At 38.1% G+C, this 9,167-nt stretch overlaps 1 long non-coding RNA gene across 1 annotated transcript; it reads left to right on the top strand.

The window, feature by feature from the left end:
* Positions 1-2,288: 2,288 nt before the first annotated feature.
* On the top strand, positions 2,289-5,659 carry LOC308389780. Its single transcript, XR_013970331.1, has 4 exons — positions 2,289-2,847; positions 3,206-3,358; positions 3,725-3,815; positions 4,410-5,659. It is a non-coding gene; the product is annotated as an uncharacterized lncRNA (long non-coding RNA).
* The last annotated feature ends 3,508 nt before the right edge of the window (positions 5,660-9,167 follow it).

The raw sequence follows: 9,167 nt of genomic DNA, 5'->3' as shown, positions 1-9,167 counted from the left end.
GGTCTGGCCTAAGCAATGAAACTGTTGCATAGACATTCCCAGCAGAAATCAGCCAAGCACAGCAGAAGAAGACTTGATGGGTGAAGTTTTTTTCCAGTGGTAAAGCTGAATGTTTAATGCCGAACAGAAATCATAGCATTTTTCCTTCCCTGACAACATTGTTGCTGCCAGTATTAATCTTTCTGATACCTCGTAGCCCAAACAAAGAGCAGAATGAGGAAGGTGAGGGGCTTTTGTCAAGTTTCTATCCTGCACTGCAGCAACTTGACGCTATGTTTGCTTACAGTTTCCAGTTTGGGAGTCTTGGGTTTCATGAAAAGGAAGACTTGGCAAGGCTATAAGTTTACATCCAAAACATGAAGTGTGAAAGAGAGGCCTTAGTGTGCCCAGCCCAGGCGACGAGTGGTGTAATTACAGCAGAGTCCAGTGGAGAGAGCAGGTCAGCGCAGCCCAACAAATTTCCATTACACACTCAAACACTGGAACACTGCTGTGGAAGCTGGGAACGGTGACTGTTAGATCTATGGTTGTCTGAAAACATATTTCTGGATTTTTTTAAGTGCCAAATTCAATAATTAAAACATGATATAAATGTTAAATTAGAAATTCCCTGATTTGCAGTGTTAAAAGAAATACAACTTTATTTTCGATTCCTAGGAGTATTAGGAATTGCTGGAGCGAAGGCTCAAATGCAGCACGTTGACATAAGCATCTTTATTGGCTGATGGAAAGATCAAAGTGATCAAACAGCTGAAATTAAACAGGAGGAGGGAGTCAATCTAACAGAAGGGAAAGTATTTAAAGCCACAAGAAGACAGGAGAAAATTAACTTTCAAATTACAACACTGAATTATGAGGCCTACTATTACATATAAATGCCTTATTAATGGTTAATTATTCATTACTGCATTCACTGTACTTTATAAAAGATTAAAAGTGATGGATTGGTCCTTGTGCTTTGATTTCCAAAAGCACTTTTCGTTATATTTCCATTATATTCAAAGTATGGCAGATATTTCTATAGCTGATATCTCCAAAGTAAGAGTAGATGGATACATTATTACACATTTTAGAAGAACAGGAGATGAACCAAACCCACTTTCAGATAGTAGGGTCAGAATTTGATAGAATATATTTAATAAATATAAACATAACAGAATAAATATATTTTTAAAAGACTACAACAACAACAACCAGTTGTTGTTGTGGGGGAAAAAATGCAGTATTTTTTTAATGGGAAGGCAATTCCATTGACTTGATGAAGAGAACCTGCCTCTTACCGTCCATCCATCCATTTTCTTAATCACTTAGTTCAAGGTTGCAGGAGGCTGGAGCCTCATTTACCACAGGACGAGAGGCGTGGCACAGACCGGACAGCCTGCCAGTTCATCACAGAGATACAGAGAACCATACACTCTCACATCCACACGTCCACACTTTTAACTGAGTTTGCTTTACACGTGAAGATCAGTTTACTTATAATGAGGATTATTATTCAAGCCTGTGGGGGGAAACACATCAGCTATAGCTGTGGGGGAGCCTTTAAACATTTAAGGCAATCCTTGTGTGACAAACCAAGTCTGGAGAGTTTGGAAGATTAGGGTATTTACCAGTGAGGGCCTACTTAAAGATGCAGCCGACAATGCATCTTGGGAAGTGTAGTAGCAGCTGTTTTAGGTTTGGTCATTCTTTCTTTGATCTTAGTTGTTCTCAGTTGGATTTTAATGATTTGGGCTATTGTACATAACATACATTAATTTCTTGTTAATTCATTTTTAAACAATAATGAATTCTTGATTGTCATGAATTCACAAGCTTCATTGCCTATTAATAAAAACGATAAAAGCTTTGTACATTCATGAGTTTGACCATAAAAAAATCTTCATTAGGCCTAAAGTGGAAATTAGTTTCTAAATTCTGATACATAAATTTAATAATTACACCTGATAGCTGTTTATTAAAACGTATGTCTAATAAGCCGATCCAAAGGATCAAATGATCTTTAAAATAAAGTCCTATAATTTGCTCTACTTGCCTCTTAGCACTCTTGCTGCACCATTTTTGAATCAACTACACTGAAAAAAAGGGACTGGCCATCTCTTGGATTTATGTAAGCATCTTGCATGCATTTAACACAATTGCCTCATGTTTTAAAGTTAAATGTAACTATATAGTGTAAAAACTACATGATATGCAGAAAGGGTGTATTCAATTGTTCATATCATGTTCAGGTGAAGTAAGTCAATAAGATAGCAACGTTAAATCTCGTGAAACCACGCGTGATTTCATCTCGTGGGCTTTGGATCGTGGTTTAAAAAAGGCATCCATCTCAGTCAAGTCGAGCAGCCAACTCTACGTTTTTGGTATGTCTTGATTTTTTGAATTCATTTTTACCATATTTCAGCCAAATGTAGTTAAACGTCTAGAGTGTCGCCATGTAACATGCTAAAAAAGAGCCGTTAGCTTATTTGCTGTTTTATCTGTTGTCAAAGAATTGGCGCTTTTTCATTTGAATTTGTCTTTGGCACAAGAGCCGTAATATCACATTAAACCTAATTACGAGGCACTCATAACATAATTTGGTTTTCTGTGTGAATAGATTTGTCAACTGACTCTTCAGTTACATTGTGTATTTACTGCACCGTGGTGTTAGTGAGATTTTGGACATTGAACAGCTTTAGCTAATATCATCAGCGGCATTATGCTAGCTTACATCCCTACCCCTCCTGCCCTCACCTGCTGTCCTTTTGTTTTTGTTTTTGTTTTTTTTGCTGCACATTGAGAGATGACCTCTATTCTGCATTTCACCAGGAGTCAGCTGATGGATTGTGGGTTCAAGGTGTTATGGTAAGAAAGTATATTCTATTTTCGTTTCTGTAACTTAATTATAATAGGTTTTTTATAATTATTAGGTGCATGCATACTCACCCTATTAATACAACTGAGAGATCCAAAATCTGCCATAGGTTTAACTTATACCTGTATGTATTGCCAGAAAGGTGATTACTGGACTCGCATTAATGCACACTTGAACTGAAATGAGGTTGTAACTTGTGGGTTGTTGGGTTGCAAATCAGAAACAAACATCTTTGGATTTTTTTTAATCCCATAAGATCTGGAAACACAGTTTTTATTCAACAAAACATTACTGATTAACCAAGCACAGTGCCTGCTGTTATTTCAAAATAATTTTATGTCATTTCAGATAAAATGCAGCATTCCAGTGCATCCCAACCATGCCTTTACAGTCAAGGTTTCTGACGGAGCTGAGTTTTTCTCTGACAGTCTGCTGAAAGTGTTTGCAAAGTGATCAGGGGAACAGGGCACAAAGCTAAAGGATGTAGCTGCCATAATGACAGTAAGAACTTTAAAATTCTTTAACTACAAAGTGTATATGTATTGCATTAGGTCAGTAAAAGATTTTTATGCTACATCCATTGAAACAGTCAACTATTACCTGTGAGTAATGATTCCACTAAAAGGATGCCATAATTTTCGTCATGCATTTACTGGCCCACTGAGAAAAAATTATCTTTTTTTAAAAATAAATGTTCTGGAAACTATATATCCATAAAGTTGATGTCAAACAGGAACTTTTGATATTGCTTTGTAGATGCTGGTGTTGCATGTTGACTGGTTTAAAAAGTCAAGAGTTTTTGTCTGGGATCATTTTCTTCTGTGCTACTGAAAAGTTCACAAATCTCTGTTTTCTTTGTTATAATAGTCAAGGATGACATAAATCCTCGGAGTCCCTCATCAAAGTGCTCCGCATCTGTGTGAAAGACAATTGCAACATCTTGGTGCAGGAGTTCATGGTGAGTGTTTTATGGGTAGATTGTGGCTTTGCAACATTTAAAAATGCATTTAGTTATCCACTTGATCCTCATTGGACTGGTTAGGACCAGTAGTCCTCTTTAATAATTTGAAGTTCACATGAGGCCTGGTAGTGAACTCGGCCGCCGGCCCTTGAGGCCCCATCCCCACCCCTGTATTAGGGGTCACATCAGTGTGAAAAAACTTTAAATTTGTCATTCTAATGAACAAAGGAAAATCCCACCAATATTTATATTAGCTTTTGTTTGAAAAAATGACCAACTGACCAACAGCTAACCAAATTGTGGGGCTGAAAGTCTAAATTCTAACATCTTCTGAGTGACATAACCTGGATTTCTGATGGGCCGGTGTCTTTCTAACAAAAACTAATGTAAAGCATTTGAAATTATTATGTTTTTCACCCTCTCTTAGAAACTCTGTTAGACCATGAATGGCAGCATGGCAGACCACTCTTTGGCTATAGCTATTTACTATGTTGCTTGCATTGGTTTAAATTACTCTAACATTAGAACTGGTAGATTCAAAAGAGATGAGTTTAAAAAGGAATCTTAAAGAAATGTTTTGTGTTTAACCAGGACTTGACTGAGGCCACTGCACAGATTGAGAAAACCACAATGAACATCTGTCTCCAGAGGATGCAGCAGGCAATGACTTTTCTGATGTTGTTCTTCAAGATCTGGATAACGTGACCTTTGCAGTAGCCATGCTGTTTGGACCTTTTTTATTCCTTCAACATGAGTTACCCATCACAACTCTGCTACACTTTTGAGGTGATTCAATGGGTGGTAATGGAGTTGGATGCAACTCAGCTCTCAAGAAAAGCTCACAACTAAGACAAAACTGCTCCTGCAACGAAGCTCACTGTTATGCATGTGAGGTGACCAGCTCTAGGTGAGAGGACATTTAAATCTCACACTTGTTCTGCTGCATTTTTGAAGCTCAATTCCAGGAACGGATCGCAGGGTTCATTTTTATATACTCTGCAACTGCCATGAGGACGAGCCGTTTTTTGTTGTTGTTTGTTTTTCCTTTTGCTCTGTACAAGTTCTGTTTATCTGTTTGGCAGCATTTTTAAATTTCTCTTTGTATTTTTTCTTTCTTTTACTAGTGAAGAGATGTAGCGTGAACAGTTATACAGTCTAAATATCCCATATGGGTCGTGTGAAATGGTATTTTCAGTTTCATTCAGTTGAAGTAAAGAACGTTGAATATTTCTAAGTGTGCTGTTTTGAACCAAGATGTCACAGTATGATCAGTGCTGTAATTTTTGACAGTCACTGTATCAATGTTATTTTTGCGTCTCTTGAATAAAGGTTTTGACCTGCAAGTGCTAATTTCTTTAGTTATTGGGGTAAAATGGGTAGTGTTAATAGGAAGGTGTTTGCCAATTCAGTAACCTAATTTAATGTTAATGGAAACTAACATTACCTCAAATTGTTTAGTTATAATTGTTGTTTAACTGAATCTTGACGTTAGAGGCCTTAAATAGAATGTTTTGTATTGTTCTTTCCCAACATTTTTCAAAAGAAACAGTCCAATTTCTTTGCTGTGATTGATTCCAGAGAACACGGAAGAACTGACATTATTTAACTGTTGATTTATATAGATTCAGTAGAGGAGTAATGTCAGTTTAATTCTTTACCTACTGCAGTGAAATTAGACATGTTGTTTTGAAAGGTTACTGGTGGATGCCAGCAACCATCTTGGAAGAGAACAATACAATCTGTTATAAGGCCTCCATTTGAAAATTGTGTATTTGATACTAGAATATAATAGCAAAATGTAATTTGAAGATAACATGTAGTATTTAAGTGACCAAGTAGTATTGGGTAAAAGTTATTGAATTGTGTTGGGATAACGTGAGAAAATTGTGAAGGATTAAAATATTCCAAGAGCTCAAATTACTTCATCAAAACATGTTTAAGTCACATTTTATCAACACAAATTGCACAAGTTTATTGAACATGAATAAATTGTGTTAATTTAATTCAATTGTTTAAGTTGCTGCCAAAGCAAAACATCTGTGTGCAACAAATGTCCACCATTGAATTAAGTAAATCCAACAACATATTTTTTTCAGTGTAGAAGCTTTTCAGGGAGATAATAAAGGATTGCAATAGTCCAGCCTAGAAATAACGAATGTGTGGACTAGTTTCCAACCTCACACTGAAACAGGATGTTTCTCATTTTTATTCCTCAGATGAAAGAAAGCAGTCCAGCACATTTGTTTGAATTGAACTTGACTGACAACAACAGGTTGTCCATGGCTGCAAGCAAGCTGGAGACAGAAACGCTATAAATATCTCCTGGGTTTCTCTCTTTTACCATAAAAGGAAGAAATAACTAATTGCTTTAAATGGAAAACTAACACTTGTTACAGTGAAAAAGTAGCCTGATGCTAAGGAGAGTAACATAACAACCAATACTTGTGCACACTTCATACTGCTGATGAATGTAGGTGTTTACACTATAAAAATGACATAAATATTTCAAGCTTTTTGGCTTCATTTGGTCTCCATGTTTCTAAGTACGGGGTTCAATTTCACAGACATAGATGTCAGAGTCTCTGGCTACACACCAGTGATTGTGACCTAATATTTCCCTGCCTCCCTTCTTTATCCACACCAGGATTGATTCTATGTGACCCTATTACGAGTGAGCCTGAATGTAAAATGACTGAGTGAATGTAAGCGTGGAAGGATGTTAGAATCTCCATTTGTCTTCCTCTGAATGGGCTATCAGTAAACACCTGCTAATATCATCATATAGCTGACGGTGATGGATGAAAGTCATTCTCCTGAGATGGGAACAGTATGGCTGATTGGCCTCTTCCACACAGACGAGCATATTGACCAAAAATGACACTTTAACGAGCTCTTCCCCGTGTTAAGTGCCGCACGCCGGCCCCTCGTCGCAAGCCGCCGCCTGGCTGACCCTGGGCTGTGCTCTTCCCCCTGCACAGGGCCTACTCGCTTCATTGGCTGACAGATCAGACTGCCAAGGAGACAGCTCATTAGTCGAATAATGAGAACCACACCAGCCACACGTTGTCTTGTTATATCATCTCGGTATCGACATATTTGTGGCTGAGGACAGAACATTGTGTGCCACTGTGTGCATGAAAGAGCCGATGATTAAGATAGAATTATGTGAGGTCTTCTGTTCATCTCTGAGTGACTTCTGAGGAAGCCAGTGCTGCTTAATAGCTTCTGCCCGTTACAAATCAAAATCTTCTCCTGAGTGCAACAATATGGCATACCTCCATTTGTCTTCCCTCTCTTATTAATCATTTCCCACAGTTTCTTTCTGCTGCCACCAGCTGTGTGTTACAAATATTTCTCTGCAGTTTTGACCTTGCAATCTTAAACCCAGGCCTTCATTTGATTCTGTTATTACTGATGGACAAACTGTTGTTGGAATTTCATTGGTCGACAGAGTGAATGAGGCAAAACGGTATTTTAGATACCACAGCATTTTGTTCTCATACATCAGTTCTCTTTTCAAGTAGGCCATCTCTACAGTGTAGTTCGGCTGGGTTTATCAGTCTCCCGCCAACAATCTAAAGACACGCACAGTGGGTTAAGTGGTGACCCTAAATTGGTTATAGGTGTAAATGTGAATGGCTGTCTGTCACTGTGTTAGCTCTACAGTAGACCTAGCGATCTCTAACCGTAACATAACCACCCGACTTTCAACTGCAGATAACTGCCGCCTCCCTGTTCCTGGTTTCTTCTTTCTCCGAGGTTCTTTTCTGTTAAAAGGGAGTTTTTCCTTCCCATTGTCACCAAGTGCTTGCTCAGAGGGAATCATTTGACTGTTGGGGTTTTCTCAGTATTGTTGTAGGGTCTTTACCTTACAATAAAAAGTACTTTGAGGCAACTTTTGTGATTTGGCATTATGTAAACTGAACTGAATTGAATTGCTTTTGTTTTTTATAAAATTTGCCCTTTCTCTTGTGTGCAAAAAGAGTTTCTGGTTATGACTGAATTCAGTCTGGATAGTGATGCTAAATGAATGCAATGACGCACCCACTCAATCTTTTTAAGATAAGATAAGAGATAAGATAAGACTTTATTGATCCCACAACGGGGAAATTTTGCATCACCTCAGCTCAGGTACAGATATATGAAGGAAATACAAAAATACAATTAAGTACAATCAATGAAAAAAGTAAGATAATACACTATATACAATGGGCTGGGAGCATTTCCACCATTTTCAGCTTGAATCTGAGTGAAACAAAACCAAGGGGGGAAAAAACAAAAACCATGGGACATTTTTCAAACAGTGGCTCAGAATGAAGCTGATCACAGAGGCAAAAAGTGGGGCAAACTTGTTGGCGTGACTTCTTCTCTGTGCCAACTGAGAAGCAGAGACTTTGTTGTGAAGAGCTCAGCATGTGGATCGAATTATCGTTTCATGGGTAAATATATTCCTCTAACGGTAGTTTCAGCATCCACTATAATCATGTAGTGCTACTCCACTTTTTGTCCAAATACATTTCCTGTTCACACGCGTAAACATGGTGCATAATTACACGCTGTGCAGATCTGCTGGCCACACATCTACGACTGCATCTGATAGGTCTGAGCAGCTTCATCATCTTACTTAGAGAACACTGAACGCTTAAAGACCGCTGAGCACATTGTTGCTTCCTACATCAATCTAACAGGTGGTTCACTTTTAGGGAGGGATGGTTTTCTGTCTGGCATGAGAGCATCTGATACTCCTCACCTTTCACATTTCTTACATTTTCACTCTCTGTCTGAGGACATTTATACTTCATGTGGTGGAAAATTGTAGGCTGGCCCTTTGGTTTTAGTTGTTTCTTGTAACCAGCTGCTCTTTTAGAAGCCATAGAGATTGATATTGCTTTTCTCATTTTCTGTCTGGAAATTACAACCAATAACAGCATAATGCACTATTTCTTTAATATTATGTATACTCCATGACATCATAAGTGTACCCAGCATACATTGTTAAGCCACAGTGCATATCACATGCAGAATGATGGCAGCCATCAGAGGTCAACGGGTATTAAACAGAGTATTTATGAGTACACAAGATGACAGTCAGCAATCGTTTAAAAGAAAGTTGGAGGACTAATCAAGACAAATCAGTATATTTGGAGGAGAAAGCAGCCGTATCATCGACACAATGTAATGTTAAGTTAAACAATGACGTTGTCCCCCTGTTTTACACACAGAGCGGATTCACGTGGTTTTGCTGCTTTTTTCCACTTGAGGGCGATCTTGTCCACATGATGTTGGCTCTGTAGTTTTATTTTCACAGAGATCCTGCCTGCATGGGTGGCAAGGTTTTTAGAACTAAAC

This window comes from Rhamphochromis sp. 'chilingali', assembly GCF_963969265.1.
Source record: "Rhamphochromis sp. 'chilingali' genome assembly, chromosome: 21".
In the NCBI taxonomy this organism is placed as follows: Eukaryota; Metazoa; Chordata; class Actinopteri; order Cichliformes; family Cichlidae; genus Rhamphochromis; species Rhamphochromis sp. 'chilingali'.
The sequence above is the reverse complement of the archived record's forward strand: the minus strand, read 5'-3'. Positions and strand labels throughout refer to the sequence as shown.